The 26,589-nt window shown below is 33.9% G+C and overlaps 1 protein-coding gene and 1 pseudogene across 1 annotated transcript in view; both read right to left on the bottom strand.

Annotated features, from left to right (window-relative positions):
* IL1RAPL1 (interleukin 1 receptor accessory protein like 1) overlaps positions 1-26,589 on the bottom strand; it is a 1,316,165-nt gene that overhangs the window by 802,048 nt on the left and 487,528 nt on the right. The window lies entirely within an intron of this gene.
* LOC142865792 (eukaryotic translation initiation factor 4E pseudogene) lies at positions 10-25,687 on the bottom strand (annotated as a pseudogene).

The raw sequence follows: 26,589 nt of genomic DNA, 5'->3' as shown, positions 1-26,589 counted from the left end.
CGTCCCTGGAAAAAATTGTTGTCTTCCATGAAACTGGTCTCTGATGCCGAAAACTTTAGGGACCACTGATCTATGGGATGCATGATGTTTTTTTCTTTTTTTTTTCTGTACAAATCAGAAGAAATTAAGCACAATACAACTCTCCTTACTAAATAATAATAGTATCAGATGAAGCTGTTAGAATCCTGGCAAGAGATAACAGAAGAAGGTATAACTTAAATAGCAATGAAAGGAACTTAAGATTTTGGCAAAGATTTCATTGTCTCACAGCAACTAAACAATAATGTCCCATGTGTGCATTGCATTCCACAGCACTAAAAAAATAGAGCTATTTGTTAAATCACCCCCAGAAAAACTCGTTTTGAAATATGTGAAGCTCCAAGTCGGCTAAGCATTACAATATTAGCAATATTAAATCAAGGCCAAGTTGATTTGGCACCTTTGAAAGAACAGACACTAGGAAAATGTCTCGAAACCACCTTACAATACCTAAACCTAATCCCAGTCTTTACAGCATTTTAGTGGAATGCTCTCTAAGGACATGCTGCATAAAAACTGGCTTATCAATGTTTAACAGACTTCAGTACAATGTTGAATATAGGATTACAAACAAATAGAATCACATGAGGTAAAATCGTTAAGTTCCAGACCATTGGCAGCTAATTGAGGAGAGGGGAATGGGAGGAGATAATTTCTATATTTGGACCAGCAAAAGTAAAAATAAAGACTCTTTAAAAGTCAGAACATACATATAAGATTTAGGTCACATTTTTCTTTAACTTTAATTTAGAAAGGGATTCAAGAAAATGGCTCCATGATACAAAGGAGAACATAGGAGAAGTTGATCATTACACAAAGAAAGGCAGCAATATTAAGTACTTTTGTTGTTTTGTTCAGGCTTAAATTCAAATTTAAAGAATTTCACCAAAGGCTTTTTTAAACAAAAGACTTCTGGTAATACAACTGAAGAGTACAATGTGTAATCTGAATGCCTTGGGGCTTAGGAAGTTGCTTGAAGAAACATCTTAGACAAAATAGAATATTCTTATAATAGTTCCATGAAACCTTAAAAGGATAAAAGGCAAGGATCGTCCAGCAAAACTCTCTTTTATATTTCTTTTCACTCTAATGCTGGAAATTATTTTTCTTCCTCATCAAAGCAAACTGATGCAGTTTTCCCCAAGCCAATGTTTCAAAATATCATTTGACTTTCTCACTTAAAATGACATCGAAAGAGACTTTTTGACAGTGAGAGATAAACTAAAAGAAAATTGTTGAACCTATTTTTTTTTTGAGGGGGGGAATTTGTAGCTAAACCGATCTCAGTACAAACTGGCACTTTGTATTCTAAACACCTCCCACAGCCCCAGAAAGGTTAATATACAAGAAAGAGCACTGCTTTGTCCTCTACACACAGCCAGGAATTGGTTGATTCAAAAATCCATTGATCAAAAATTATATCAAAACCTTTGATGTTTCTTACCACATGATCAGGTGTCCTAAAATAATTTAATATTACTAAAAATAAAATACAGGGAAATTGAATATAGCTAATGATAATTATTTAATGATTTAACGTTAGTAAAATTGAAAAAAGGAAAAAAATAAAACAGTGTTTGGGTAGCTTGAATAATCTCCTGTGATCTATACCAAGCTCCATCTTCATGTTTCATAGGTGGGCTTTATAGTCTACAAAAAAAGGACAGGTACTTTTGGAAATGACAAGGATTTATTTTTTTCTCAGTGACCTATCACATTCTTTAAAAGGGGAGAAAAAAATAGGTCAATTTTCAAAAAGCCTGGTTCTATCCTTTTGACTCTATAATAAACTCAAAATATAATTATTTATTTTCTTGAGCATGTTCCTTTGTAAACTAATACAAATATACTCTTTCCTCCCACATTTTTCACATCTTTTGTTTTCAATTAAATGCAATTCACTGCACATATGCTTTAGTTTATATATTTTTTCCTTTCTGAGTGGGAAATACATTTACCAAACTCAAAATATTATTTCAGAATGAAGGAAAAAATATGTCTTACTCTGTAAAACTAGTTGTCAGTGTCTATTGAAGCTCAACATGTGTATGCCTCATGACTCTAATTATTCTCATAGATATGTATCAAATAGAATTGCATGCCTATGTTTATGCAAAGACATACTAAATGCTCATATATTAAATGCTCATTGCAGCATTATTCAAATAACCATAAACTGGAAACTAATCAAGCAGTAGAATTCATATATAAATTATTCATTCACCACACCATAATACTATATAATAAGAAGAATGAACTATCTATAATTATACGCAACAACATGAGTAAGCATAAGGTTGAACAAAAGAAACCGGACACAAAGGAGTATATCATGTATAAGCCCATTTATAAAATGTTCAAAACCAAGAAATGGTTATGAAATCCTGAAACTTATGTTGTCAGGATTCTAAATAGTGATTGCCTTTGGAAGATGAGCTGAGGACTAAAACAGAGCAAAAGAGGAGTTTCTGGGGTCCTGGTAACATTGTTTCTTGAACTACCTATGCACTAGTTCCTCAGATGTGTACCATTTGTAAAAAATCAGGGAGCTGTCCACCTGTGAAGTGTTCACCTTTTTAACCAGAGAAACATCTACTCCCAGACTTCTGTTAGGTAAACAGTAACTACCTTCATGGTCTAAACCTCCAAGAATTGACTATTATGGGAAGCCAAATGCATCCTGATGCATATGTGCTCTCTGTGAAGGATCCAAGTATTGAACAAACGACCCAAAATTTAGCATTAAAAGTAATACTGTGTCATAAATTCAGTCTCATTTTGAGTGTAAATGGATCAGGTAAGATAGAAATAAAAGTTTCTCGAATAAGTCTGATGTATTTTCAAACAGACCAGGAAGAATCCTCCTTCTGTGGATCCTTAAAAAAGGGAAAGAGAATCTTGTAATGTTTCTTTGTTTAAAAAAATGTGGGCAAAGGTTCAAGCTTGCTGCTGTTGTTCTTTTTAAAGCACTTTCTGCTAAATCCTACTGAAATCTCTTTTGGATGGAAATGTTTTCTTTCTTTTCCTACTGATAACTATAAATTGAGTTGAAATGTCCCAATAAGGCAGGAAAAGTCTCTCAAATGCAAAGTGTTTTCAATGCAGATATCACAAGGAACATATGCCAAATCAAACAGCATCATAAAAGCCTGAATTCAGTAAGAACATTCCAATTTGAAAAGTTTATTTTTAAAAATGTTCTCTAACCAAATGTAAGTTTGCATACATTAAATGCCTTCGGCAATAAAGAGAAAGGGTTTTGTAATTCCAATGAGTGAGCTCTTAAAGCCAGCAGAGAACAAATAATAATTTAAGATTCAAACACTTGCAAAGATTCTAGCTTCCTAGGAAGTATTTCAGATCACTGAAAAAGATTACCTTACTATGAAAGAAAAAAAAAATACTATTAAATAAGATAAAGAAAAATTCATTTAGAGCTTAACTTGAATAACTAGATGTTCACATGAAAGAACATATCATGGGCATTTTGTTTTTGCCCAAGGGTAGACAAGGAGGTAATATTTATACATGTTTGACCATGAACTAAGCTACTGAGTTATACCTATTTTATGGGTCCTGTCACCCTTCAGTAAGCAAAAGAGAATATAGCATAATATTTGAACTGTGGCAAATATGTATTTCAAACAAAAAAATCAAACACAAGATGTTGCAAGAGAAACAAGAAAATATCAAATAATAAAATTCTGTACAAATAGAAGATATTGATTGTTACTTATTAATATTTACAATTCTTGGTAGATTTTGAAGAATACAGCATATTAGAAAAACACAGAACTAGGAATAATGACCTTTTCTCTCTACCTAGATTATGCTCAAATTTCCACTCTACTACCAAGGAGAATCATGACATCGCACTACATACATACACAGGGAAATATTCTTATTCCTATTATTTTTAATTTCTGAAGATTGAAATGTAGTTTTTCATAAATCTTCATTGAATCATACTATATGATGTTTGATTGTGTTATTTCCTCACAAGTCAAGAAAATAGTTCATCCTTAGCTCACTCCATCTTAATTTTTTCCAGATATTTTCAAAACCTAGTTTTTTTCAGAATTCCATTGGGTCCTTGTGCTAGAGGATGTAATGCCACAAGAAAAAGAAAGAATGAATCTCTCTTGCTCTTAAGAAACTTTCATACCAATAAGTGTTTCTGTGTATATTTGGGGAGGGATGATAAAAAGGTAGAGTGAAGGGGTTGGTGAATTACAGCTCAAGATTTCCACAAGAACACAGAGGCTATGCTAACAATAATAGAATCGTTCTTCCTCAATAGAGTGTAACCACCTTGAAAACACACCCTAATTTTATTAATATTTAGCTCCATAAATCCTGTGTTTAACAAAAGGTCAGGCACATATTCTATGCTCAAAAAGTATTTGCTAAATGAATCAATGAATGAATAATGGAATCAATAAAGACATATTGACAATGAGGAAAAAATGGAAAGAAAAAATTAACATGGTGTCAGTTTAGTTCAGGTGAAGTTTATGGAAGAATTACATCTTGCCTTGAGGATTAATGAAATGCATTCTAGGGAGAGAGTATCTCTATCATAGTAGAACGAGGAGGACTTTTTATAAGGATAGAATGGAAAAGACCCTCATGAATGTGAGGCTGCAAAGGTGCGAAAAGGGGAAGAGCAATGGGATCACCCTGTAACAGGTGCATCTAATTGATGGCTTTCTGGGTTAGAAAAAAAAAAAAGGAGGATTATTGAGCCCACAGTGAGAAGTATATAGCAGCATTATCAATAGACAGATTTGTGGAGAAATGGTCAGAGAAAAAGAGAACAAGCAAGAATTTCCTAAGTTCACATATTTACAATTGACAAGAAATGGTTGTGTCTTGACCAAGATTGAGATGTTGATGAGTGAGCCGTCCTGGAAACATTGCAAAGAAAGAAGCTACAAAACACGGCAACAACATTATGGAGGTTAAAAAAGAAGCAAGATCTCTCCAACATTGCAAAGAAGGAGGAAGATTTGTATTTATCCTTTGCACATTTCAATTTCTGGCAACTTCTGTGATTATCTGTAGCAGCAGAAACACCTCTGAGTATTTGCTAAGAGCAGTTGTACTTAGGGTCTGTTCTAGGGACAATTTTTTTCCTGTCACCATGGCAATGCTGCCAAAATAAATTATCTGTGTAAAGTTTCATTCCTTACTTCAAACACTTTAGTGGCAAAATGCTGGATAGGAGGGATCATCGTATTTAAATATATCACAAAGAATGTATTTAAAAAGATACATTCCATTTTAAGGGTTTCATATTTATATTTTTCTTTGGTTCATTGACTGGCTGATTGATTGATGAGTACTATAGGTGATACCATGGATCAGTTACCCCAAATCCATTCAGGACCCTCTTCTCCACTGTATCCCTTTATATAAAGGCTAGAAAGTTAAAATATTTACCTTCATAGTTACCTAACCAAGTTTTTGCCAAGATGTTGGAAACAGAAATTCTTTGATAGGAAGACAAAGAAAGATTTTTGTTTTTAGCATGGATAGACTCAGCTAGCATTTCCCACCATCATCCCCAGTCTTCCTTCTGCATTTCCTTTTGAGCTCTTCACTCTTGTATCTTCTTGGAATGTGAGTGCAATATCTTGCTTACTTCTGCCATTCTGTGAACATGAATATGAAATCTACAAATCAAAGGATAGTGGAGCAGAAATATGGAAGAAATCTTAATTCTTAGTGGCACATCAGTACTCATATTTCTGCTTCTGTATTTCTTTCTATATGAGAAAAATAGGCCATTATCTGTTTAAGCTGCTGATAGGTTTTCTGATGCTTGTAGTTGAACACATTCCCCAAACTACCCGTTGTATACCAAAATTGGTATATAAAAGGATGCAAATGATAAAATATCTATGGTCAAGGACTCAAAATCTAATAATGACAATGGCTACTATTTATTGAGTGCTTAATTTTTGTAAGGCAATGCATTAAGCAATTTATATAAATCATCTTAAACCTCACAATAAAACTGTGAGATAAGTGTTATTTTATATCCCCATTTTAAAGATGAGATCTTGAGTAGAGAAGGCTAATATACCTAAAGTCACATATCTAGTAAACACTGAGGCCCAGATTGGAACCCAGAGAGTTGGACGCTGGAACTGAGGATGTAACTATCACATGTTAAACTGAATCTGGCCTAAGGATGTTGCTGTACTTGAGTCCTTAGTATGGAAATACACAAACTAACTGAAAGCCCAACATAGGAGTATACCTTTGTAACAACTAGTTAAGTTTTAGCCAACTAGTAGTCAGTAGCTGAGCTTGGTCAATCACAGGTAGCCAATGGATCAGAGACCATGTTCAAATGGGTCAAACACCAAACTATAACCAACTAAGCTGTCTTTGTACCTCATTTCTATTTTCTGTGCATAAATGCTGCCTGTCCATGCTGTGGAACAGAGCTTTCTGAAGCTCTGCTGGTTCTGAGGGCTACATGATCTGCAAATCATTCCTTGCTCAATTAAACTCTTCTAAATGTAATTTGTCTAACATTTTTAATACACATAGTATTGGGAGATAGAGAAACTAATATAGGAATAATTGCAAAGTTATAAAATAAAATTTATTAATAATTATATATGACTGCAATATTTTGAGGATCTTAGAAGTTATGGAGGGAGTGTGTCTAATGTAAAAATACTAAAATAAAGAGATATTACATATTTCATTATAATTATTAAAACTACCAACTTTTCATTCTTAAAACTTTATAAATGTCTATAACTTACTGCTATCAAGGTATAATTGCTTTTTATCACTAGTTCAACTAATGGACCAAATTGTACATTATCCACTAAGGGAAGCAGTATAACATAGGACTTACAAACTAGAGTTGTAGCATGAGACAAACTTGGGTTTAAACCCTTGATTTATATAGATTAACCTATGAAACTTGGCTAAAGTTTTCTCCTCTGAAAATGATGATTATAATTTTGCTATCTACTAATGGTTTTGTAAGGACTAAATAAGCTAAAATTGTAAAGTGTTTTGTAGACTGCTTATCAAACAGTAAACTTTCCACAATCACTATTATTATCAATGGTCAAACATATTGTTCTGTCACCCAAATATCAATATGGCTCACAGACTTTGAAAGAAATAATTGAAGTTTAGTTTTTTACCTGTGTCCTTAGCCCATATACATGTGATAAATCATAATGTTTGCAATACCCATTGATTAAACTCTTCCTAGAATGACAGCTAATACCATCAAATTTTAAAGTTTTAAGAACATTATTAAATACATAAGAAGGATGGATCTGTTCTTATATGCTTCCATTGTAAAAGAAAATCAAAGGACTAAACAACTTTTAGCATTTTTTCCCTTTGAATACCAGATAATCAACACCACTTTGTAAACTCTTTTTTTTAATGCTACTTCAGATTATAGGAAATGTATTCTAATAATACAGTGCTTCTGAAACTTTCAGGTACATGCCACTAACCAGGATCTTATTCAATTTCAGATTCTGATTCAAGGTCTAGGATAGAGGCTGAGGTTTTGCATTTCTAGCAAGCCACTAAGTGATGTTGAAGCTGCCGGTCCATGGACCACAGTTTGAGTAGCAAAGCTCTAATATGAAACTTGGAAATGAACCATTTAAATAATAATACATTACAATAATTTAAAAGTTATGAATTGGCACAAAAGGTAAACAGGATAACACAGAGGAGAATATTTGTTTAAACTATAACAGCAGCAACTTCATCAACAATTTAGGGGATGCAATGTATAAAGTGGAAGAAGCAAGACAGAAGGAAAGGAGAAGAGTAAAGGCAGAGAGGCAGTAGTAGCACGAATGTGGATGTGTAGCAGGACACTAATAGGGATAGAGCAGAACTTTAGAAGAAAGAAGAAACTATGGAGGGGGGAGAAGGGAAATATGAAAGAACTATAGACATAACTCTCATTCATAGATAGTGAGCTTCTCATCAGGTAGTAGTTGGACAATTCTGAAATTTCACTACATCTTTCAAGCCTTTCTAACAGCCTATATATTAACTAGAAAATTTGTTCCCTTCTAGTAAATTGGGTAAAATGAATATAGAGATTTCAGCTTGCATTTGACAAACTTTTATAAATCTATACATAGTTATATCCCACAGCAGGAACATAGTAACTTTGCCCACAATCAAAAGAAGGATTTAGGAGTCAGAAAGGTCATTTAAATCTAGTCCCTTTATCTTCAGCAGGTTTGCTCTGCCTATGACCAGGTTTGAGATGGTTTAAGGACATGCTTAAGTCCATCGCTTCTAATCAGTTCAAAGACAATTTCACGTGAGAGGTGGTGTATAATCAGTAGGGATTTTAAAAAATAATGAAAATAGTGGAAAAAACCCACAATTGCTACATATTTAGTCTTTTGCTGAAAATGCCTTTACTGACACTTTTGCTCTGATCCATAAGTTCAAGACCAATTTAATTTGTACAGCACCAATGCAAGAGGCGAGCTGAAGGGTGTGCATATTAAGCTGTACAATATTTACTGAAATCATTCTTTGAGTGTTGTAGGGTAAGATACTTAACTGACTTAAGTGGTTTTATTTTCAATGTAGATGAAAATGTTCTGTAATTAAATACCCAATAAAATATAGATCAGCAAGGAAGAAATGAAGAATTGGTCTTAACTACTAAAAGGATCAACCCATATTTATATTTGATGAAAATGAAAATGCACAAGGGGCTAAAAGCTTAAGCAACTCCTCGGATACTCTGGGCATATGAACAAATGGCCTTCATGATAGTTTTTTCCCTGTTGTTACCAAATGGAGAAGCTTCAGTACTTTCTCTGCACTTTTAGAAATGGACCTTGTCTTGTGCATGTATTTAAGGCATTCAAATGTGTCAATAGTTACAAGAGCATTTGAATGAAATCCTCTTTTTTTTCCCCCTTGGAATTCCAAGAATCCATCTAAAATTCCTATGGGTTTATGACTTTATGAAAGAACTTTTAAAGTAAATGTAAAAACAACAAAAGCAAATACAATAATACAAAAGTTTGGTAGGCAGGGCAGGATTACCAGTTTGATTTTCTATTCTTCTTCTGTTTCTATGACATGTTTATGATATTTAGTAAAAGTGAAATGATAACTAAAGTGTAGGTGTTCCAATATTTTCTCAGACTTAGGAGGAAGTTATAAAGTATATTACTGACTTCCTGATTCCATAAATTAACATATCAATGTTAGACTTAAGGATGAGCTTAGTGACTAAGTTTATAGCTTAAAGGAATTGTTTCAGATTTATGTTCCACTGAATCCTCCTGACACAGAAATCAGAATGAAAAGGTATGCCCTACATATGTCCTTTCATTTTTTTTAAGTTTTTTTTTTTTTTTTTTTTTTTAATTTTTGGCAGAGCCAATATTAGCCTAGGGTTGAATCTTTCTCAGCCTGGGAAACTTCTCTACATGATCTCTGAATAATGTCAAATAATTCTGAGACAACCAAAGCACACACTTTTTACTAAATTCTTAGGCCTGAAGATCATGTAAAAACCACTTCAGTGAATTTCTTTTAGCATTAACACCTTGAAAACCTTTCATATATATACATATATATATATATACACACACACACATACACATATATATGTATATATAATTTCACATTTATTACACTTTTTTTAGTTCGAATCATTTACTTTCTTTAAGGAAGTCTTTATTTCAAGGAAGGCATATTTTGAATTAAATGCTAGGACTTGAATATATTATTAAGAGATATGCTAATCAAATGTCATTGTGTAAGCACAAGTAATAACCACAGTGGGTGAATACTCTGGGTTTCCATCTAAACAATGTTTTTTATAATTGACAATTGACCTTACATTATAGGTATTTTCACCCCAGAAGTTGGCCAGTGTTTGAAAAACAAATTAGATGAAAACTAGATTTTGTATGGGTTGGCATATCTATAATAAAATTATATTTCCATTAATATACATAGATTAATTTTACAGCTACATTGGTTGCACCAATATTCTTTTCCAGGTAGAAGACTTACTCAAAGCAATTGGATTGTAAGAACAATGGACACATTTGAAGCTGTTTCATTAAACTCTTTTGTTTGTTTCCAACTCTTAGAAAAGTCCCTTACCAGGACACAGTTAGATAAAACAACCACAGCTCTGTTTTCTGCACAGTACTGCACTGAACAGTATATTAATAAGTATTACCTGACATAGGTTCAAATAGACTTAACTATTTTTCATGTGTGTCCTAAAAATGTTCACAGTGATTATCAAAGGTAATTAAAAAGTCAGAGTGTTGTTACCCCTTTAAATGTGAGAGAGTTATATTTTGTACTTATCAATCAATCTCATTTTGAAGTGACACGAACAAGGAGCTTGAAGCATCTACTTTCCAAATAAACAACCAAACTTTTGTGAGATAGGTCCAGGACTTTTAAGTTTTATTTGTATTAACATTAAAGACAAAACAAAAATTCCTTCCAAGGTACTAGCAAAACCACAAAACAAGCCCCTTAAGTTCTTATCTCTATGTAGCCTTCTCAAAACATATTTTAAAAGATGGCAAATGCAGTATTGCCGTGAATTCAAATTACATCAGGAAAGTTCACAGTATAAAACTAATTCTTTTGAAAAGTACAATTATTCCTTGAGAAAATCATGAGAGATATCTAATTTATTTCTGTACAAAAAATTACAGTCACCAAACAACAATACAGTAGATGCTACAAATGGGTAAATCTTGCCAGAACATCATTAACTTAAAATATATATATTCATTGAGCTTACCATGTGCCACTCACTATGATACAACAGAGGTTAGTGGGCTATGTTTAAGCAGGGGGTCCTCAACCCTGAAGCCTCAGGAATATCTTGTGGATTGTATTTGAGGTGAAGCTTGAACATTTTCAGTTTTTAAGATGCTAAATATACTAGTAATTTGGTATCCAGCCAGTTCTGAAAGCTACTGAATTACAACAATGCAAAACTACTAAGAGAAGGTCTCTGGACTTGCAAAGACTACCATGAAATGAGTGATATGGTGAGAACTGCCTTCCTTACCATGACTCTAACTGTTCCAGAGCAGCTAGCAAGAAGGAAAAGCCAGCACTTTTCTAAAATGTAGGGTAAGAGAAATGATAAACAACTCTATGAAAGCAAAGAAATAAAGGGAAACATGTCTGCCATTTGCATGGATAATAGCATCATATTTTGTCAAAATATATGATTTCCATACCTTCTCATGGAAGTAAGAATACTGTCTTTACTAAGAATAAAAGAATAATATGATCCATTAAAAAAGAAGGACTTTAAGATACATGAATGTGAAATTCTCAACTAAGGTAAAGGAAATTGCTCCTTTAAAGTAAAAGCTATAAAAAAGAAATGGAATTCTCATTTAACTGAAATTAAAAATCAATGTAAATGGAGAAAGATATACACAAAAATCATAAAAGTGGTTAACTCTAGGCAGTGAGATTGGTAGTGATTTTATCATTTTTTTCAGTTTTTCTTAAGTATATTTTCTAAAATTTCTTAAATGCATAGGAGCTTCTCTTAAGTAAAACAAAAAATTCTAGAAGTTTAAAAGATACCACTAAGATACAACTAAATATCACTTAATGACATCATAATGCAATACTGAATTAAAAGGCAATCATTGTACATTTCAGAAGTACATTACACATTCTAAAATTTTCAGAGAACTCATTTCCATCTTATTTTAAAATGGGAATATATACACAAAAATATGTAAAATAGCTATTATACATTTATATGGAAGTCAAACATTTACCAAAAGATTTGTAAATTTGCAACTGGTTTTACTGGTCAGTGTCCCCAAAGTGGGGTATGTATACTCATTGTACAAGAAATCATTTTTGAAGGATAGCCAGATTAAACTATAGGTGCTTCAGTTGTGAGGATGAATCTTCTCTTCCAGAGAAGAGAAGATTCGACCAGGTCGGGGTAAACAATAAGCAAGTCAAAGAGAAATAAATGTTTCTTTCCCTGGTTCTTCATAATCACATGTATACATGTTTTACACATATTCCTGGATACTTCAACAATGTTATATGAGGGGGAAAGAAGAAAAAGAAAAGCAAAACAAATGAAAAACTGAAATCAGAATCACTGTTATCAAGTAGGGAAACAAATAAATTAAAATCTAGCAGCCATCAGCAAGAATACAGCAAAGACGATGCTGTAAAAAGAAACAAAGAAAATTGCTAGAAAACTGTATGCATCATATTCTTTCAAACCAGCAAAATATGCTCCTGCATACAATGGAATATAAACAGAACATGTTTCCTGTAAGGCATAGAAATGCAAGTTGTTTTCTGAATATTGTGGATGGGTAAAAATGTGTTGTAGTGGTAATTCTACTAAAGTATTACAGAGTGGGCCAGGAACACATTTATGGATTCTGGGGACGATGTGTGCTGTACTTCTTTGATTGGGATAATGGACACTCTAGCCAAAATTAAAAAAAACAACAACAACATATGAACACAGAAGTACAAGACAAAGGTAAATGAGACTTCACTTATATCTTAGCAACATTTAGATGGAAATAAAATTTAAATGCAGTCCACTCTACTTTTGTAAAGGCTTTAGTCAGTTCCCAAAACTGATTTACTTGACACAGTCTCCTATGAGAATACTTAGAAGGTGTCTTCTTAAACAACAAACTTATTTTTAGTAGTTGAGCTGTTCTTAGTGGTTGTGTCTGCATGGGACTGACAACCAATCACTGTCTTTGGAGGAAGCCTTAACCTTTCCTTGTATTCCTTCCCCATATGTGCAATAGCTTCTCTGTTTTCATATTCAGTAGTCTATATTGCTATCTTATCATCTTTAGCTCTAATGTTAACAACAGCTTCACATACATCATCACTGTAGTCACCAAAAGATTCTCCAATAAGACACAGTAGTATTTCTAGCCCAAAGCGATCAATGTCACTTCATGTCCACTGTTTGTTCAATGTAATTAGCCATCATCCTCCCCATTTGTTTCTCTCATCTTTCCACATAGGCTCAACATCATCCTTAAAACGTGAATAGTCACTGCTAGGCATTCAATTATTACACAACTGAATATGGTTGTACAGAGCTCAAAAGTCTTCAACAGTATCAAACTTAGAGATCAAAGTTTTGCTTGCCAACCTTTCTTTTTATCAGTTTTTAAAAAACCACAGCACCTATCTGTTCTGTATAGGATGTTTAATATAGTGTTCTGGGTTAGCAATCTCATGATTAGATTCTGTTCTCTCTTCTTCTGTAGGTGGGGGGTTAGGAGTAGGGATGGTTTCCTGTTCCACAGTGGCCATCTGAGGTCCATTTACATATTCTTGGTCAGGCTCTGGTTTCCAGGGAAGGGCTGGACAAGAAGGGTTGGGTGGCTACCTGGGAATGATCCTGCAGGCTTGGGCTAACCTGCATTCTGGTTCCTAGGAAGATCCCATACACCAAGCCTGGCATGAGAGACCAGGTCCTTTGGATATGAGGCAGAGCTGCAATGTACAATACCTTGTCATTTCTCATCCAGGCAGTAAGTTTAGCTTAAGAGACTAGTCAAGTCACTTCTCCATGGCTGATTCTCAGATCACTAGCTACAAAATGGGAGTAGTAATAGTACTTACCTAGGATGTGTGTAGTGAGGGTTAAATGAGATGATAATTAATATAACATTTTAGCATAGTACCTGACATATAATAAATGATTCCTTATATAAAAGGAAGTCTTTCTATTAATATATTATCCCAGCCAGCATCCTGGGAACATGTTTTCCTATAATTCGTATTTTCAACTCACTCCCTGCTGACAGCCAAGATTGCCTGATTGATCTGGTTATGGATTCATTTAAAGAGTTTATTCAAAATATATGGAGAGATGGCTAAATAATCTGATATATTTGTAAGTATTTTCTAAGCAACATGGTAGCATGTTAAGGACAGATACTTCAAATGGCCCCTTGACACAAAAGCTTTACACAAAAGTTTGCTGAACTAAAATCACTTATAGTATGTTGTCTAGGATTGATCTCAGTGTCCAACAGTATCAGAATTAGTTAAATGATCTGTACCTTTTCCTACACTTACATATGCCAGTTGTGATTCTTAGTGCTAGGTAGCATTAGAATAAAAAATGGAAACTTCCTGTTAGCCAAGAACCTTACTTCAACTTGAACGGAGCCAAACATGCCATTGTTGCTGGTTGATGAAATGCAGTTCAATTTTTTTCTGAAAATGTTATTTCATTTTTGGTAAATCAAGTAGGTATAATAATGGTTTACTTATATTAATAAAAACAATATGATTTTTAAAACTTATTTAAAAACTCATTTTAAAAACAATATAATTTTTAAAACTTATTTAAAATGATAGCCTACTATTTATAGATATTCTAGCACTTTTCATTTATGGAAGTAATATAAATTTCCTTTTAAAATATATTTCAGCAAAAACTGAGACGACTTAGGGAAAGATATTAAGTACATAAAGCACAGGTAGTAATCAGACATGGCAGACATAGACAAGGTGGTGCTTGAAGCACTTAAGTTTGTGGAACAATGTGTTATTTTATGTTTCTACTCAGGCAGTGGAAACAATACAATAGGTTCTCATTTTATAACTTGATTCTTTTTTCAAAAGAGCCACAGTATTCAAATAAATGTGTCTGTTTGAATGGAGTCTTATTAGTATAAATGTTTTAAATAAGAAAGACTTAGATAGTCTTTATTATCTTCAAGTAAACACTTATGTTGCATAGCAATAATTACCATTTGACAATCAATTAGCCAGAGTACTAATCAGTAGCACTCGAAGTGCCACCTAGAACCCCCAAGAATTAAAGCGAGTCATCAAATTAATGAAAATGAGAAGGAAGCTAAACAAAAATGTTACTTTTTTTAGTATAGATTTTCTATTGGCAATGATTGTTCAAAAATATACTACACATGTGCAGTCATGAACCTAAAAATTAAATATAAGAATTTCTTGAACCAATTATTTTATTTTACTTTTTTGGCCATCTGTGAAGAAATCAGGGAAAAATGCCTCCCAATTTACTACATGTCAAGATCCTTATTCTTTTTCATTTTCTCAATATTTAAGAACAAAGGGTTTGGGAACTATCGTTTCATTAACTTCTAGCTCCATTTGTGGTGGACAATTTTGATACCTTCATTGTTTTAGGTTATTGCAATTCTGAGCCACTTAATGTTATTTGAAATAATATGTGTACTCCCTGTATATTTTATGAACTACATGTAAATATTAGGCATGTATTTATTTTTGAATCTAGACTCTCAAACTTCAAATGATTGCATATTTTTACAACTGACTTTCACAGTACACACCATTTAATGAACTTTAAAGGCAAACAAAGAAACTAAGACGGTCACGATCAAATGTTTTATTCTTTCATCAAAGCAGCCAAAAATTCTCTCTCACACTCTGGGTTCTAATATCTGAAAGTAGAATTGATTCAACTAAACTGAGAGAAGCCCTAGTCCTGCATGATTTTTTTGAGTCTGCTTAAAAATCACAATAACTATCAAGATTGGGGGAGGAGAGAATAAGACACGAATAGCATGTTGAAGGAAGAGAGTGCTGCCTGTTCTGATAAAAACGTATCCTCCTGCACAACACCTACTAGTCCACAGAAAGACAAAGCCCAGCTACTGTAACGATATGGTGATAAGAAAAGCTCATCTTCTAGCATCAAAGAGAGGATTGCTGAGTATATGGCTGAGCATATTGATATGCATTATGTTTATATGTGTATGGTGTATGCATGTAGAGTTCCATATTCAAGAGTAAAGCACTTGAAAAATAGCATCTGATACCTGTCCCTTTTTCAGACACTCCAAACTAGCTGTGGTCAGTGCCATTCCTTGGAAGCCGATAGATGGCATTGTTGTATCAGGCAGCTCTGTCCTATCTTCAAAACATAAGATTTTCCAACATTATCCAGGTCTTTGTGAATTTCTCCAACATCTTTATATAAATCATTTGAAAATCCATGTAGAGAAAGTTCTCAGCCTCTGTGGTTTTGACTTGCTTTTCCACTAAATGTGGAGAGGAATTGGGTTATTTCCTTCCTGAGTTATGTAAAAGTCACAGGATCAAATCTTTCAACCTTCAACATATTCTAATTTTCCACCTTATTCTTTTCATTTTATTTAAACCCTAAGCACAATCTTTGTACTAGCTGTACAGGAGAGTTCTGGCTTTCCAAAGCCTGGATTCTGACTGAGAGAATGGCAGCCAATTCTATAATGCTGCAGGTCATTTAGACTCGGTGAAAAACCCATTTCGGTTAAATTAAATATGGTTATCTTTAATAGCAAATGTGTGGTCAACGTTTTTGGTCATTTTTGCTTTAATGAAACCAAAATATATTTTTTTCCTCCCTAGAGATGGAATCAGACTATATAAGTATATAAGTTTCAAAAGTCATCAAACTTTTAACCAGTTGAATTCTCATTAATTAAATGTAAAAGTTTTCCTCTCAGTTTGAACTTTATAAAAAAGCATGCAACAAGCGTCTCCTACTTGAAATGCTTTCTTCCTATGGATATAATTGGGAGGAGGGATTTAAAATAATCTATAGTAGAGAGCAGCAGGCAAAGAAAGTATACAGAAAGTGTACAGAAATTTAAAATATTTATCTGTTTAACAAATTATTTTTCAAAATTTCAAACTAGCTTGAAGAATATCATGTTTCAAAAACACCTATTTTACTGATAAATAGAAGGTATGATTGAATGGTGAAAAAACTGAAATAGGTACAGTGAAGAAACAGAAATAAAAAGCTTGAGATATGCACCCCAGAATATTATAGACCTCAGTAGTGTTGAGATCACCTGCAGGCCACTGAATTACAATTGTACTTTCATAGTGACTGGTCCTGTTGACACCTAGCCTCCAAATTTAAGCTATACAAAGGCTTTCATCTCTCTGCAATGAAATGAATAAGAAACAGGCCTCAGGAAATGAAGCCACACAATTTGTTTTGAGCATGCTGACCTGAATCAGATGTGTTTCCTCTCATATTCCAGCACAGCAGTACACTATCAACTTTGAACAAAATAGGTAATGCAGAAAAGTGTCCTTCGTGTGTGTATGTGTGTGTGCACCACACACACACATTCACATTTCTCTACTTTCAAATAGAAAATCTAATGATGACCATAAAGAAACTAGAGGGAAAATTTTCAAACTGAAATTAAAATAGACTTTTGACCAACATCTCCACATTTTCCCCAAGCCAGGCCTATGGAGCAAAAGCAAAGAGAACAATGAACATGAACCATATAATTTATAGTAAAAAGCAAAAGAAAAAAGAAAGAAAAAAACAAGCTGAAAGAAGAGAATGAAAGATCAAACAGTACAAACATTTAGCTATACGATGAATAAGTTCTTGATATCTAATATAGAGCATGATGACTATAGTTAATAATACTATATTGTATACTTGAAATCTGCTAAAAGAGCAAATCGTAAGTGTACTCACCACCAAAAAAACCCAAAAAAACAAAAAAACAAACTATGTAAGGTAGTGGATATGTTTGTTAGCTCGATTATGACAATCATTTCATAATCTATATGTATATCAAATCATCATGTAGGGCATCATAAGTATATATATTTTTACTCAATTATATCTCAATAAAGCTGAGGGAAAATATACTTTTGAGTAATCCAAGGCATGTGTACTCTAAATCCAGCAGTGTTTTTTTCTACTTCTTTCCACTGTTCCCCTCTTTACTGCTCTCTACTCTATGCAGAATAACCTGAAACAAATCACCAGTAAAACAAAACGATCCACATATGAACATTAATAAAGTACAAGTGCATTTCTAGGACAACAAGCATCAATATCAATTTGCTTACAGGTAAGACTGCTCTCATTTTCTCCGTGGAACAAATATTTTTCCTTGACAATTGGTGAACAGTGAAGCATGACATGCTTAAGTCTGTAGAGAATAACAGTAGTGACTAAAATTTTCAGGGCCACAGACTGAGATTATAATGCAATATATATTATTTTCTTCATAAGGATATTCTGTCATTCTCTGTTACATTGAATGTGATTGCTTAGGAATTCTTTTCCATATCATTTGCAAAGCACTATGTGTTAGCTGGTAATAACTTAAAATTCTACTTCTTCTGAAGACAATTATTAGGATATTTTTCAATAGCTTGATATTTTGGTAATGTAAACATGCAAAAAGAGCCACTTAAATGTCAACATTTTCCTCTCGGTCACTTAATGATGCATCCTAAGGCAGACCTATATGGTGAAAGCACAGAGTGAATACTAACCACATAATTCACAATTTAAGAAAAAATATTTTTCTTTAATAATTTTAATTGTTTGATTTTCTTGGATAATTGCTACAAATTTCTGATAACATGGGTTACAATAGTGATTCCAACACACGTTTGACAAACAATTATCAGAGATAGAGTTCTGAAAAACAGACATAATGTGCATGCATTTCTTTTTCTTTTTTGAGACAGAGTCTTGCTTTGTTGCACTGGGTAGAGTACAGTGGCATCTTGTAGCTCACTGCAAACTCAAACTCCTGGGCTTAAGTGATCCTCCTGCCTCAGCCTCCCAAATAGCTGGGACTACAGGTGCGCACCACCACACCAAGATCATTTTTTTCTATTTTTGGGAGAGACGGGGTTTCACTCTTGCTCAGGCTGGTTTCGAACTCCTGACCTCAAGTGATCTTCCTGCCTTGGCCTCCCAGAGTGCTAGGATTACAGACATGAGCCACCATGCCCGGCCTGGATATAATATGCATGCATTTCAATAGTTTAATGTAAGACCCAAGTAAGGCAAAAGTGCTACGAAGACTTTTTGAACTTAAAAAGAAAACCATCTAATATAGCTGATCATTTTATAATGTGTGAAATATACACTAGAGGGAAATAGTTATGGAAATATTTTGATGTTTTCTTAATTTTATTCTCTAGATATATTGGTTTCATTGTTTAATTGTTTGTTATTCAGTGGCTTATTCAGAAAACAAGGTCAATACAAGAGAATGTGACGTTTATTCATACTTTTATCTAGCAATAAATACTAGGTCTCTATTAATGCTGATTTATGTTATAATCTGTTTTAATGTTTGTAGTTATTGTCAATAAAATATTGTCCTCTTTTATGTCATAAAATTCATCTTAAATGATGGCATTACTTTATATTAATAGTTTCACTCTAGACTTCTTGAGACATAGCACACATTCAGAGGTCAAATATTTCTGCCTGACAATTCAGGAACTTTCTCTATACCACAGTCTTAACTATTTTTGGAGGTATCCACTACACTTTTTAGGTATATCTCTTTATGGAGAGAGATTTTCATTATTAAAACTAAACTCAGTATATTCACACCTAATAGGTGTGGTGCGTATGGTCTGGGGGATGGACACGCTTGAAGCTCTGACTTGGGTGGGGGAAATGCAATATACGTAACCTAAACATTATTACCCCTGTAATATGTTGAAATAAAGAACAAAAACTAAACTCTACCTCTGATACCTTCCACGCTTTTGAAATCAGAATAAACTTTCAAACTAACTAAATACTAAAGCTTTTATTTTTTTATTGCCAATCTTCTAAATATTTCAGAATAGATATCATATTTGCCCTAAATATTCTTTAGTTCTCTTTTTCCCTAGCTTACTTAAGTATTCCTCATGTGATATGGTGTCGAGACTCTTCACCACTTTCGACACTTTACCCAGAACATTTTCCAGCTTGTCAATATGTCATTGAAATTTCAATTCCCTATGTTGCAAAGTAACATCTGGTGCCAAAACAATCAAGTTATAGTTGGATTATAAATCAAGGATAATAACTTTCATAACCCATAAAACACAAAATCTGAGCAAATTGGGTTGGGATAAAAGGGAGAAAGGAAGGAAAAGAGGAAGAAGCAAGCAAGGAAAATACCTGATATATATGTCAAGTCTTCATGGAGATATATCACAGCATTTGGCATTATCAGAAATATGAGCAATTCTGCCTTGAGATGGCCAGATAAAATGATTTAATATTGTCATAAGAGTTTCTAACATTGCTTCATATCTATTCTTTGGAAATTAGGTTTTTCTTTTTTTGCTGTGATCTTCATAATCTGGTATAAGAGACATGGACTGAGATAGTCACAGCCCATGAGAAGTAAATCAGAGTAAATTTTGGATGCTCACAATATTGGAGCATAAAAGCTAAAGCAACAAACTGAAAATATGTTGCTGAACTTTGAGTTTTACATGTTCCTGCATTTATTGTAAAAACAAATATTTGGCACTGAAATCAACCCACTAAGTTATTAGCAATATTAATACTGAGTAAATGTGACTTTTAACTACTCTGTATTTTGTTCTGAGCTCAGACTATTAGAAACTTAGGAAAAGTCAGTAAAAGCCTCTGTGAAATGATGGAATGGTGCACTGGTGGCTCCCGGGCTGTAGCAATCTCAGTAATTGATGTGTTCTCTGGAGCCCATCTAACATTTTATCTTAGAAAATCTTAATTAATTGCCAAATATTTAATAATCTGGAGATTTCACTTATGAATCCAGATTTCGAATTCTTTCCAAACTTGGACAATCTGATAACATTGGGACAGCATTTCTAGAGGGCCACAACGAGCTGGGGTCCACCTCCCATGTTTACATGGGCTGTAAGGTATCCAGCTTATTCTGCATGAGTTTGCTATGGTGCCCACCACTCCTTGTTATTCTGTATGAGCTTGCTATCGTGCCCTCACTGTTATATATCATTATATATATATATATATATATATATATATTTATATTTGGCCACTGTACACATTTGAGTGACATAGACTATTGTTACTTCTTAGTCTTTCTCTAGATCATTTAACATTTCATGGGTGTACTCTGAATTTAACACTAACCATATACTTACTGACTATGTGACCTTGGGTAGGTTAACTCCTTGTCACTGAGTCTCCCTAACCATAAAAGGGGACAAATAATAGGCCATACTTCAAAAGATTGTTGTGAGGATTAACTCAGTTCATATATGCAAACCCTCTTAGAAAAATGTCTAGTACACGGTAAGATCTATAGTGTTAGCTTATTCCTCTCCTTTCCTCCTCCTCCACTTTCTTTTCCTTCTCATTATTACCAACATCATCATCACTACTACCACTATAGCTCTTTAATATGCACAATTACTAGCTGTCTGCTTTTAATTCTGCCCTTTCTCAGATCTGACCAATACACATCTGACTTATCTAGACCAACTCTAGAATCCCTCCAAGTTCTGCAGAATATAATATTATACATAGTTATATATTTATTACTATTAATACATATTATCATTATACAAATCTATTACTCTATTCTAATGGAATTCTATTCTTTCATCACTAAAGTTAAGCTTTCCACGGCAGCGTCCTTATTCACATATCTATCCCTTTGAGCAGAATATTAATAGATGCTTATTGAAAGAATAAATGATCACTTACTTTCATCAGAACACCAAATAATGTGGCACAATATATAAATTAGCCCATATCATTCCTACTTCTTTGAATTATATAAACTTAACTATTAGGACTCCCTGGGTGTTTGTTAAGCTAATACTAAAGTACCAGTCCTTATGTATAAATCTCCTAAAATAAAAAATATTGATTTTCCAAAGCAGATTTTTTTTTTATAGAACAATGACCATGTCATTTCTATAAAATGTGACTGGTCACATTTTTAAAAGAGCCTAACAAACTCTTTTACCAGTTGCTAAACTATTTTAGCAGTTAGGTTAGTTTGATTTCATTGATAAAAATCATAGCTCTATTCATCTGAGGAATGTTTCAACCTAGATTTTGTTTTGTAAAAGAATAATCTAATAAGACAACTTGATTATCTATTGCATACCCCTTGTTATTGGATGGCAAGTATAGCTTTTTTATAAAAGCATTATTTTCCCAGGGCTTTGGAGAGCAGAGTCAGTAATGAAATGTGTAGTCATGCCCCAATTTCAGTGCTCCCATGCTGAAGTCAGCACATAATAGCTCAAACAGAACTGAATGCTGAAATGCAAGCCTGTCAAAGGCTAAACCAGGGATTATCTCAGTGATGCACCCATCCCTTTGAAGAAGGCTCCCTTTGGTGGCTTTTCAGGCAGTTGCTTGGCTACCTATTTCCCAGCAATATACCGACCAGACAAGTCTGGTCTCTTTCTCTCTGAAGACACAAGCACTACCTTTAGAAGGCTTTTATCCTAGTAATTCTCTTTGCTTTCACGTATTTTTTTTGTCAATTCCTATCTGAAAATAATTTCTAAATTGTTTTCTGTACATAACCTTTATGTGAATCACTTAACTGTACTCTGTGTACCTACCACAGGATGGGGTTTTCATTTTCTTTGGTATCATCCTAGTACTAAACTAGTGAAACTGTTACCCATCAAGAACATTAAAATTATTTAGTTCAAATCTATCTTTTCATAGATCAATGCAGTAAAGGAGATTTTAAGGGGTCTTTCCATGTTCACTCAGCTAATTGGTGGCAAGGCAAGTCCTCAAACTTTTTAGCACCCACATTGGCCATTGCTGAGTAAATATAGAGTGCAGAATAGAAGCATGCCAAGCAGCAAAATTCTGACCCTTCAGAGTACATGCTTCTGTATTTAACTTGGGCAGCCCCTTACCTGGTGCTGGCCATGAAATATGCTTTAGGATTTATTAGAACACTGTAATTTGTCATGCATTATAATTGCATCCCAAATAGGTTTCTAATTTGGTCAATCAAGTTGGGATAGGCTGGCTCTTTTATTATCAGAGCTTGCTGATGTGATTGATGCAAGCCTTGTTTGTTAAGGAGAGTATGCCTCATCTGGTCTTCAGGGTTGTAGTTTCTAGGATTTTCACAAGGTTAAATATGGATATAGGCATCACTATTGCATACAGAAATAAATACAAGTTTTTCCAATAATATTTGCATCATTCTCAAACAATCCTTCCACCACCTAACTACTTTCCAGTTTTCTTTCATTGATTTCAAAGAAAGTAAGCAAATACAAACCAGAAACCTTCCTAAAGAAAATGATACTCTAGCATCCACAAATATGAGTGGAAAGATTATATGATAGTCATTTTTTCCATATCTATCAAAGATTTAGCACTGTGTTCATCACACAGAGATGGCTTAAATAGTTATTAAAACTGTTAAAAGAAATATATGTATAAAATCAAAAATGTAAAGAAAAATATGCTGCATTCATTCTTCTTGCATTTCACTTGTCCCATGTTGATTGTCCTGAAGCTCTGAGAATTCAGACAGATATTTATTTTCATAACTACACAGAAACATCATGGTGAGAACATTAGGTAGACAATCATACAGCTTTGCTTATACTGTCTGCAGAGGCATGACACCAGCCACAATACTTACATTTGATAAAACAGGATTCCAGGTGCATGTAAAAGAAAATTGACCAACATTTCATGTTCTTTGGGTATTTGATTTGATCTAGACAGACTCTAATGCCCATTAGCAGTATGCCATTGAATGGATTATAGAATTTTCAATTTAGGGTGCATGGTTGTCCAAAGCTACATAATGATTTGGTTTCAGTTGAGTGATGGGTAATAATTTTAATATGAATGGTTTGTCCCAAAGTAGGTTTTTATCAGAATACACCTTAACACCATCCTGTAAATGTTTATTGGCTATACATTTTACTAGGTTAAACTCAACAAAAACAACTGCAGTTTGCTTGTAAATATTCTAACTTTTTTTTTTTTTTGAGACAGAGTCTCTCTCTGTAGCTCAGGCTAGAGTGCATCATCATAGGCCACTGCAACCTTGAACTCCTGGGCTTAAGTGATCCTCCTGCCTCAGCCTCCCAAGTAGTTGGGACTACAGATTCTGCCACCACACCTAGCGAATTTTTTTCTATTTTTAATAGAGATGGGGTCTCACTTTTGCTCAGGCTGGTCTCAAACTCCTGACCTCAAGCTATCCTCTCACCTTGGCCTCCCAGAATGTTAGGATTATGGGAGTGAGCCACCATGCCCAGCCATGTTCCCATATTTTCAAAAGTAAGAAAAAACATTATTTAAGATTTTTCTGCGCAACATCTAAGCCATAACAAATGATTACATAGTCATCCTTTACACATAAAAACAATATGAATAGAAAAATTATTGCAGTAAAAGTCAAAGGCTCATGATTATACTATTATTTTCAAGTTACCTTCACTTAGAAATCACTTCTAACAATGAGTTTCATAAGAGGTCTCAGTTTCAAAATTGTATATATGACTATGATATTGTGAATTATAAATTTTCTTTTCCAAGGTTCATGTTAATGGTTGTTTAGTAATATCCTAAACAACAATTATGAACACATTAATGATAGTATGGTGATCAAGAATTTAAAGTTTGGAGAATCCTGTTGAAGAAATTCCATTTTGAAGCTTTCTCTATAAAATATCTGTTATGGGAGCTCTTATGAAGATATAATTTTAAAAGAGAGTATGTTATGAACAGATAGTCTTCATTTTAGATATCCACGATAGATTTGCTACCTCCTATTTCAACTCCTTAAAACAGAGTTGTACCATACATATCATTGCCAGCAGAAGGCAATGCCACACTAGACCCACTACGTACATTGTAATAATATAGATTTGAAAATTCTCATAGGCAGATGAAACTTCTAAAATCTGAGCTAAATATCTGAAAACTAGAGCAATAATATTTCCAATATGTGTGTGTCATTCCTTATTGCAGCACTATTGTACATTCTCTGAAACAGCACAAAAGGAATCAATGGCTCAAAAAAATTAACAATTTCCTCTTAAAAAGTGAGCCATATTGATCAGAAAAACCTAACATGTTTTTAATACCCTTTCCTAAAGAGCAAAACCTTGCTGGTGTCTTGGACAAAATAAATAATACAAATTAGGCAGGATATTCAGGTTAAAAAGTATTTGCTTGGAAGACCAATAATCAGGGTAAAGTAGAGTATCATTTGAGCAGAATAGTAACACCTTATTTTGTTCTCTAGTGACTTTTTGGTATGTCTTTTTGGTGATTTTAGATTATAAATATGGTTAAGAACTTTCTGCATGCATTTATATCAGAATCCATCCTTCTGTCCATCCCTTCCTCCTTCCTGTTTCAGATAAGGGTGAACCCTTTATCTCATTCCCAGATTAAACCACTTACCCCTTATTTGCTCTTAATCTGATTCCTCTATTTCTGGGGGATCTGGGTTTTGGTATATATAAACATCTTTCCCTTGACTGTATATAAACATGTTTAAATGCCATAGGAACCTAAAACTAAGCCAAAAAACAAAAATATGCACACAAAAAATAAACAAACAAAAAATACTTCCCTAGAATTGAAACATCATTCTTCCTTTCCTTCACTATGAGGACTCTTGGAGAAAGCATTCATAATCGTTTTATTGGCCATGCCACCTATCTCTTCAAGGCAGCATTCATCTATGTGCATATCTTTACTGAACTTGTTCTCAGCAAAGTTGCTCAGGACTTAATTTCTGAATCCAACAAACTCTTTCACTCACTTTCATCTTATCTGACTTCTCTAAAAAGCAATCTTTTTTTTTTTTTTTTTTGAGACAGAGTCTCACTCTGTTGCCCGGGCTAGAGTGAATGCCGTGGCTTCAGCCTAGCTCACAGCAACCTCAAACTCCTGGGCTCAAGCAATCCTTCTGCCTTAGCCTCCCAAGTAGTTTGGGCCTACAGGCCTGCACCACCATGCCAGCCTAATTTTTTTTCTATATATTTTAGTTGGCCAATTAATTTCTTTCTATTTTTAGTAGAGACGGGGGTCTCACTCTCGCTCAGGCTGGTTTCGAACTCCTGAGCTCAAACAATTGGCCCACTTTGGCCTCACAGAGTACTAGGATTACAGGCGTGAGCCACGGCGTCTAAAATGCAATCTTTTAGTGATTGCCTTCTTGAATCTTCCCTTCTTTACATTTAGAAAAATAAACATGCTTTCTTTTTCCTTTACTGCAGTAACTATTCCTTCTCATTCTCCTCTTACAGTGCTTCCATTTCTACTTGCACCTTAAATATTGATATGAGAGCCAATGAATGCTTTTGCTTAATCTCCTTTTTCTTCTCAAATCAATAATTTTGCTCATATGCTGACAACTCTCAAATCCGTATGTCTAATCTAAGCCTTTTCTCTAAACTCCAGCTCCATACACCCAACTCCCTTTTAGATATTATCACTAAAGTATTCTCAAACACCCCAAATGAATTCACTATTTTCTCTCCACATGGACTCCTTTCCTCCTATTTTCTCAGTGAATCACACCACCAGCCAGCCAAGCCAGAAAACTGAGAACCATCTTTTATTTCTCCTTTCCCATCATGCCTATATCAAATGGATAACCACATCAAAGACACAAACTGAAAACGCATGTAAAGTTCTCATACTTTTCTCATATTGTTCACTGGCCTTTCACTTTCTCATTTGAAATATTCATGTTGTTA

The sequence above is a fragment of the Microcebus murinus genome, chromosome X (assembly GCF_040939455.1).
Source record: "Microcebus murinus isolate Inina chromosome X, M.murinus_Inina_mat1.0, whole genome shotgun sequence".
NCBI classification, from domain to species: domain Eukaryota; kingdom Metazoa; phylum Chordata; class Mammalia; order Primates; family Cheirogaleidae; genus Microcebus; species Microcebus murinus.
Note: the sequence above shows the minus strand (reverse complement) of the source record. Positions and strands in the feature narration are given on the sequence as shown.